Source organism: Dipodomys spectabilis, unplaced genomic scaffold, assembly GCF_019054845.1.
Source record: "Dipodomys spectabilis isolate Male_0828 unplaced genomic scaffold, ASM1905484v1 ptg000063l, whole genome shotgun sequence".
Taxonomy (NCBI): Eukaryota; Metazoa; Chordata; class Mammalia; order Rodentia; family Heteromyidae; genus Dipodomys; species Dipodomys spectabilis.
In genome coordinates this window covers 4,991,037-4,999,693 of record NW_024870740.1, presented here as the reverse complement: position 1 = coordinate 4,999,693, position 8,657 = coordinate 4,991,037, and the positions used below count along the sequence as shown (strand labels likewise).

At 38.9% G+C, this 8,657-nt stretch overlaps 1 long non-coding RNA gene across 1 annotated transcript; it reads right to left on the bottom strand.

The window, feature by feature from the left end:
* Nucleotides 1–3,009: 3,009 nt before the first annotated feature.
* LOC122108657 lies at nucleotides 3,010–6,694 on the bottom strand. Its single transcript, XR_006147604.1, has 3 exons — nucleotides 6,636–6,694; nucleotides 6,288–6,316; nucleotides 3,010–3,158 (listed from the first exon to the last, which is right to left on the bottom strand). It is a non-coding gene; the product is annotated as an uncharacterized LOC122108657 (long non-coding RNA).
* Between the last annotated feature and the right edge of the window lie 1,963 nt (nucleotides 6,695–8,657).

The following is an 8,657-nucleotide window of genomic DNA, read 5'->3' as shown; positions in this document are numbered from 1 at the left end:
GCTGGTGGCTCACGCCCATAAACCCCTAGTTACTTACTCAAGAGACTAAAATCTGAAGATCTCAGTTCAAAGCCACCTGGACAGAAGAGTCCATGAGCCTCTTAGCTTGAATTAACTAGCAAAAAGCCAGAAGTCAATATATGGCTTAGGTAGAGAGAGCATCAGCCTGGAACGAAAAAGCTAAGGAAGAGCACTCTGGCCCTGAGTTCATGCCCAAATACTGATGCACACACCACAATAATAATAATAATAATAAACCCAGCAGTTTAGATGGAACAGTGATGTACCTATAATTCTAGCCACTTGAGATGCTAAAGCAGGAAGATCACTTGAGACCAGAAATTTGACTTTTCTCTTAAAAAGACAATGTCAGGTTAAGAAGACAGCAGTCTGAAATTATCTAGAGGAGAAATATATCAGCCAGAGATGGGCATTGTAACTCCCATAATCCTAGCACTCAAGAAGAAGATCAAATGTTAGAGGCTAGTCTAGACTACATAATGAGACCTTGCTTTAAAAAGTATTTGAACTATTAGTGGCTGTTATTGGATTTTTTCCCCATATACAACACTTTTTTCTTTCTAGAACCTAGTCTTACATGTTCTGGATTCTACAGTATCATAACTGTATTCACCCACTATTCCTCTCTCCATTTGTCCTCAGAGGTGCTTTGTCCTCAGAGTACCAGGGCTTGAACTCAGTGCCAAGGTGCTATCCCATAGCTTTTGAACTCAAGGCTGGCATTCTACCACAACTCTACTTCTGACTTTTTGCTGATTAGTTAGGAATATGAATCTTAGGGACTTTCCTGCCCAGGCTGGCTTCAAACTGCAATCCTCAGATTTTAGCCTCCTAATTAGAGGCACGAGCCACTGGCTCATGTTGTTTTGAATGAAGTCTTAGAACCATGTTTCAAGTTCAAGTTCTGCTAATAAGCTATAGAAATTTATGTATGGTATAAAATGTCTCTCTGTCTATACTGTATAACCAATTATCTGTGTGTATGTGCATGTGTGTGTGCATGTGCATATATGTATGTGTGCCAGCCCTAGGCTTGAACTCAGAGCCTGGGCACTGTCTCTGGGATTTTTTGCTCAAGGATGAACCACTTGAGCCACAGCTCTCCACTTCTGGGTTTTTGGTGGTTAATTGGAGGTAAGAGTCTCAAGGGTTTTCCTGCTCAGGCTGGCTTGGAACCACAATCCTCAGATCTCCAGAATTCATAGGGTTACAGGCATGAGCCACTAGCACCCAGCTCTACAACCAATTATCTTTAAATATGTTTTAACATTAAAAACCTTTATGAATAAAATGATCAAAAATTCTGCAATTTGTTTCAAAATAATTTGGAGTGGTAGAGAACACAGATTTAGAAAAAGCTCTTGTGTTGAAAATGATTGAAAGTGGGTTCTTGACTGTTTAGTGATTATAAGGATAGATAACATGATAAAATAATCTTTGAAAAGTTAAAATATTAAGTCTTTATCAAAGCAAAACAGTTTTATTGTATATTGACTGGCTTATAGGTGAGTTGATTTAGGCACTTTTATTTTCTATCTAAAATTGGAAATAAGTAATTCATTTTCTCTCCAGATCCCCATGTTGGAACACATTTCAATTGGACCGTGGCAACTGGACCATTAGCTCTAAAGAATAATTATTTACAGTTTCTAAAATACACTTGCCTAAACCATCAGATTTAATCTTGGTAAACAAGTCTTCTAATGGGAAGGACAAGTATTTGCAGTCCCACTTTTTAGGTGTGTGTTATGGGTATAATTATTCCACTACGCTAGAAGAGTATTCTAATTGCTCTATGTTTATCATCTGTTGCCAAGATCTTGAGGAAGATTAGGTGGGTTTTATTGTTTTTTTGTATGTTTTTTAGTTCTAATCTAGAGGCTCAGAATTGCTCATCTGATCTTAAACTGGATTATTATTGCATGTTTTCCCCATACCTATAGCAGTTAATTGCATTATGATTGTGTTTAAGAAACATATCATAAAATCTCACAGGCTCTTCTTGCTGCTGACGAAATAGGTTGTGATCTATGCCAAACCAGAAAATCATGTCACAACAATACCAATTTGTCTGGAATCTTAACTTGAGAAAGCATTGTAAAGCACTCAGAGAAGTTTGGTCCTGGAAAAATGTGACAGGGGGCTTGAGCAATAGTCAGCCTTCAGAAGGGCTGTCCATGCCATTGCCTTCATGGAGAGACCAGAAAGAGTCCTGAGGGCCAGGGAGTTTCCAGGGTGATGGCCAACCTCTCTTCTCCTCTGTCCCCACAAAATACAAGTGGGGATTTCTCCTACTGACAGAAGTTCTGAGGACTTCCCCAGACTCCCTAAGAGAAAATACCAAAGTGGGGATCCCCATTCTTGGGGATTCTGGATATTTGAGAAACAATGGGAGAGTTTCTAAAAATAATAAATAATAATTTTTTTTAAAAAACTGATGCCTGAACTTTATTCCAGGTCAATGAAACTGGCTGGAGACACAGTGTGGGGCTTATACTTTGGTAGATTTAGAACCTTCTGAAAGATGCTAATGTTCAGTATATGTTGAGAACACCAGCTTTAAGCTGTGTGATAACAAAAAGGCTGTGCACCCCACTCAGAATGTGCACTTGAAAAAACTGGGGAGTGGGAAAATTTGAGGTGTGTGGTCCCTTCTCTCACTCCTGCTTATCATCATTGCCTGCCTGTGTGTGCCTGCACACACATGCACACACAGTGCTCTTAGGTTCTGTTTGATTTCTCTTCCTGACATCTCTTCTCCTATAGATCCCATTACAGGAAGCAGGAAGTAGGGATGTAGCTTGATGGTAAAGCACTTGCCTAGCATTTGGTTGAGTCCTTAGATTTGATCCTAGTATCGCCAAATGGACATAGACTGGTGGTACTCTAAAGTGAGCATCCTTTCCGTGGCCATCAATACATCTACATTATAGAATTATAGAAGACAGTGAAATTAAAATTTAATTCACCAATGACAACAAGCTTTAACAGAACCATAGCCACCACACTCCTGATTAAGCACTATTGTGTCTGTTTGGGCCAGTGGATGCCTGCTTCTTTTTTCTTAGGGCTTCTCTGGATACAGCTGTACCTCAGCCACATACAGCTGTGTCCTCAGGAATGGCCTCTTGAAAATTCTAAAAAAAGCAGAGAAACATGCAGAAGTACAGACTGACACCCAAAGACATTCCGTGTCACCTGAAGTGTGATAAGGAGCAGAATAGTTTTATATCAAGAACTGGCTGTTCTAACTCTGCAAAAGAAATGCCCCGGGCAAACATAGAAGAATAAAATATAACTCAGGAGTTAGGAAGCCTGTAAGCAGTTGTCTGCACCTACTTTGCTATCTGACAAATAGTCAAAACCAAATCATATGTATCTTGTGTGGTTTGAATGAAGCCGATAGATCAGCGAGAGTGAGATCTGAGTCATTCTGTGATTTCAGGATGTCTCAGTAGTTAATGAGCACCAGACGGCGAAAGTCCCTCTTCAACACAATCTTTTGACATCAAATTCCATCTTAGTGTGTTTACACTGCCCAGAAAGGCACCACAAAGTATATAATAAAACTTGGGTACGTGTGGCTTAGCAATTATGAGAAGAAATCAAAGAATTGCTCTTTTTGAATGGCTTGTTTAAAATATTTATTTATTACATACAGCCAATGCTTGGTGCCTGGCGTGCTTATTAAATATTTGGTCCAGGATTCTAAACCCAAAAAGCTAACTTTATTGCAAATGGCATACAAATAATGTCGGAAATTAGCTATATTGTTGACCTGTCTGAACACAATCTGAACCAGAACTGCAAAACTTCTGTGAATTTTAAATAAGAATATATTCTGTCCTAAAACTAGCATGTAACTGGTGATTGATTGACATGTCATGGATGAGAACAAATAAGAAACTGCTATAAACAGTACATTGACAAAAACTCTTCCAGACTCAACTTTATGAAATGAAAGCAGTACTGGCAAAGAAAGACATTTTTTGGAAAGCCCTTTTGTGGTAAAAATAATAATAATTTAAGGTTATTCTATTCTTAGAAATTTGGAAAGACTCTGCTGACATATGGCTATAATAAATTACAAACACCCCAAAATTTTTGTTAGGAAACATATTGCCAACTGTGAAATGTGTGGCTCATTACTACTTGAGAAATGCTCCGATAACAATTAAATAATAATCATAGTAATACTTTTTAACTGCTGATTATATTATAAATTCTACTCACTGTAAGCCTCTTGGCTAAGTTGGCACTGGCAGCTTCAAATTACAATAATAATTATTATATTAAATTATATAAATTATATATTTAAATATATAAATTATATTAAACCTTATCCATACACCCAGGTCAAGGGCTTTTTTTTTTTTTTTTTTTGGTAGTCATGGGGCTTGAACTCTGGACCTGAGCACTGTCCCTCAGCTGTTCAGCTCAAGGCTAGCACTCTACCACTTGAGCCACAGCGCCACTTCCAGTTTTCTGATGGTTTATTGGAGATAAGAGTTTCACCGCATTTCTTGCCCATGCTGGCTTTGAACCATGATCCTCAAATCTCAGCCTCTTGAGTAGCTAGGATTATGGGCAAGGGCCACAGACGCCTGGCAGAGGCTTTGTATGAAGTATCTCAAAAGTATCTCTTCAATTGATAATTGTGAGGAAACAGGCTGAGAGAAGTTAAGGAACTTAGCCTAGGTTGCCAACTTCACTTCCAGGTCACCAGTTTTCATATCTTTTTTCTTAACAATTGTGCTATACTGTCTCTGTTCAGAAACGATCAGCAAACAAATAAAATGTAGACTAGTTAAAATGTGAACAAAACCAGTTGGTTTATTCAAGTTTTATGTAGTATATTGCACCACTTTATAGCACTTCATTTTATGGGGTACAAAATAAAACAAACAAAACATATTATTTAATTAGAAAATAATCTTCAAACTTTGTGATAAGCAAAGGGTTTCTTAGGATAAAAAAGTTCAAATAATCAAAAGTTGGGGAAGTGGTGCTGTGGCTCAAGTGGTAAAGTGTTAGCCTTGAGCAAAAGAAGCTCAGGGACAAGCCCTGAGTTCAAGCCCCAGGACTGGCAAAAAGAAAAAAAAAGTTGGTAACTTGGATTTTCTCAAAGACTTTTAAATGTGTGCTCTTCAAATGATACTATTAAGAAAAGGGAAAGACATCAAGAAAATGGGAAAGAAATTTATAGTACAAATATCAAGTACTTGTATCAAGAATATATAAAGAACTCTTCCAATGCAACAAGAAAACAGTAACCAATTACCAATATGGGTAAGAGTTGAGGTTGTGGCTCTAGTGTTAAAGGGCCTTGCCCAAACAAGCACAAGGCCCTAAGTTCAAACTCCAGTACAGCCGAGAACACAATGTGAACAAATGATTTGTACTGGTATTTACCAGAAATGATACATAGACAGCTGATAAGAACAAGAAATGACTATTTGCATCACTAGTCATAGAAAAATGCAAATTAAAACCACAATGAGAACCTATACACCCATTAGAATAGCTACAATTGAGCAAACTGAAAATACCAACTGAACTAAGGATGTAGAGCAATTAGAAATCTCATACATGCCAAGCACTGGTGGCTCACACCTGTAATCCTAGCAACTCAGGAGACTGAGTGAGATCTGAGGAGCATGGTTCAGAGCTAGCACAGGCAGGAAAGTCCGTGAGACTTTTATCTCCAATTAACCACCAAAAAACCACAAAGCTCTGGTTCAAGTGGTAGAGTGCCAGCCTTGAACAATATAGCTCAGGGACAGTGCCCAGGCCCTGAGTTCAAGCTCCAGGACTGGCACAAAAACAAAAAATTGAAAGCAAGTGAGGAAGGAAGGAAAGAAGGAAGGAAGGAAAGAAGGAAGGAAGGAAGGAAGGAAGGAAGGAAGGAAGGAAGGAAGGAAGGAAGGAAGGAAGGAAGGAAGGAAGGAAAATCAATCAGATATGTTCCTTGGAAAAAAAAAAAATGTAAAGGGGCTGGGAAGGTGTCTCAGTGGTAGAGTGCTTGCCTTGCATGCATGAGGCCCTGGGTTCGATTCCTCAGCACCACATAAGCAGAAAAATAAAAGCTGGAAGTGGCCCTGTGGTTCACATGGTAGAGTACTAGCCTTAAGCTGAAAAGTTGAGGGACAGCGCCCAGGCCCAGAGTTCAGGCCCCAGGACTGGACCCCAAAAAATAAATAAATAAAATGTAACCATTGTGGAAACTGCTAAGCCATGTCTTGTTATGTTAAAAAAAATATACTTACCATATAATCCAGAAGTTTTGTATCTGTACCTAAGAAAAATAAAAACATATTCATGCAAAGATTTGTATATTCATGTTTTATTCATCTTTACTTAGCATACATAAGAGGCCAACTGAGCGGAGGAGGGGGACCTCAAAGGCCATTAAACAATTAATAAGCATGCCCTTAAAATTTGATATTATTCTAAAGAAAAGGAGTCAACTATTGATATACAACATGGCTAAACCTCAAACACTTTATGCTAAATGACAGACTTTGACAAAAGAATACATACTACACCTTAATGGTCCTGTGTGTATGAAATTCTAGAAAAAGCAATAGAGAATAATCTATTATGATCTGCATCACCTATTTTTCTTCTCATCAGGATCTTTCCTATTAGAAGAAAACATCTTGTTCTTTCTCACTCCTACCTCAGTTGTTTAAAAGCACACCAATTGTTGCCTGGAGCCAGGGATGGGGAAATAATTTACTAATAAGAAAGGGGCAAAGGGAAACTTCTTACCCTTGTTAGGAAAACAAGCACACTACCACTTGGGTTCTGGCCCAAGCCCAAGAAACATTTTAACATGATTTTAAAAAATGTTTCTCTTTCTTTCTCTCTCTTTCAATCTCTCTCTCTCATTCTCTCTTCTCTGTCTCTGTCAGTCTGTCTCTACTGATGTCTGTGTCTATCTGTCTCTGTCTCTGCCTCTGCCTCTCCCTCTCCCTCTTCTCTCCCTCCCTCCCTTTCTCAATCTCTTTCTGTGCTGGGGATTGAACTCAAAGTCCTTAAGCATTAAGTATATATATTCTCTACTGAGCCACACCAGCCGCCCTGTTCTATGTCTTACCTGTGAATATATCAAATTCATCAAAAATACACACTTGAAATATGTATATATATATATATATATATATATATATATATATATATATATATATATATCTCCCCAACCGTTGGGTTGGAGACATGGCTCAGGTGGTAAAACTCCAGCCAATGAACTAAAGCAAGCATGAGACAGTGAATTTGAGTCCCAGTCTCTGGCAAGAGGAAGAAAAGAAGAAAAAGAAGAAGAAGGAAGAGGAGGAGGAGGAGGAGGAGGAGGAAACAAACAACAAAAACAAAACACAATTGAAGGGGGTATAGACATATACCCCCTTCTTATAAGTGTCTTTTTATATAAGTGTTTTAAGTAGTAGTATTATTTTTTAAAGAGGGGGGTAAAGAAGAGAGAATGTATAAGTATGTGGCATGTTGTCATTTGACAATAGGTGAAGTGGGGTATTAGTGACTCATGCCTATAATCCTGGCTACTTGGAGGTGGAGATCAGGATTGCTGTTGGAGACCAACCTAGGCAAAAGAGTTCTTAAGGCTTATCTCAATCAATAGCTGAGAGTGATGGTCCTCAATCATCATCCTAGTTACAGCAGGAAGCATAAATGGGAAGACTACAGTCCAGGATGGCCCAGGCAAAAAGTGAGACCCTATCTAAAAAATAACCAGAGCAAAAAAGGATTGGAATCATGATTCAAGCAGTAGAGTGGCTGCCTAGCAAACAGAAGACATTGTAATAATCCAAGAGAGATTATGATAATTTAGATAGGCCATAATGGCAGCAAATGGTCAGATTTTGACATATATCAAGTAAATTGAGGATTGATAACTGACCATTGGATTGGGCTTTGGGATGGTCAGCAGTTACCTTCACAAGGGCAATGGAACTGAAGTAAAGGGGCAAAAATCTGACTGACGAGGTCTTAACTAAGAATATGAAGGAAAGCAACTGGGATTAGCAATCTAGAAAACTGTAAAGATTTTCGTTACAGCCGGGCGCTGGTGGCTCACGCCTATAATCCTAGCTACTCAGGAGGCTGAGATCTGAGGATCGCGGTTCAAAGCCAGCCCGGGCAGGGGAGACTGTGAAACTCCTATCTCCAATAAACCACCAGAAAACCGGAAGTGGCGCTGTAGCTCAAGTGGTAGAGCGCTCGCCTTGAGCTGAAGAGCTGAAGGACAGCGCCCAGGCCCAGAGTTCAAGCCCCACGGCCGACCAAAAAAAAAAAAAAAAGATTTTCATTACACTTGAGGGTATAGGTAGGATGGGAACGGTAGAGGAGAATGAGAGATGGGATGACACCGATCAAGAGGCATTGTACTTACAAAATCATTTGTTGAACTGGATTCCCTTTGTACAACTACTGAAAGATAATAAAAATTTTAATGAACAAAGAGTTTCGTTACAATAGAGAGGTGAAATGGCATGAGTTATAGGGAGAAAGGAAAGTTGAGACAGCATTGGTGAGACAAGGAGAAATCAAAAATGTTGATGGGAATAGTCAAAGGAAAAGGAAAGGTTGATCGTACAGGGAAGAAAAAAGTCATTTGT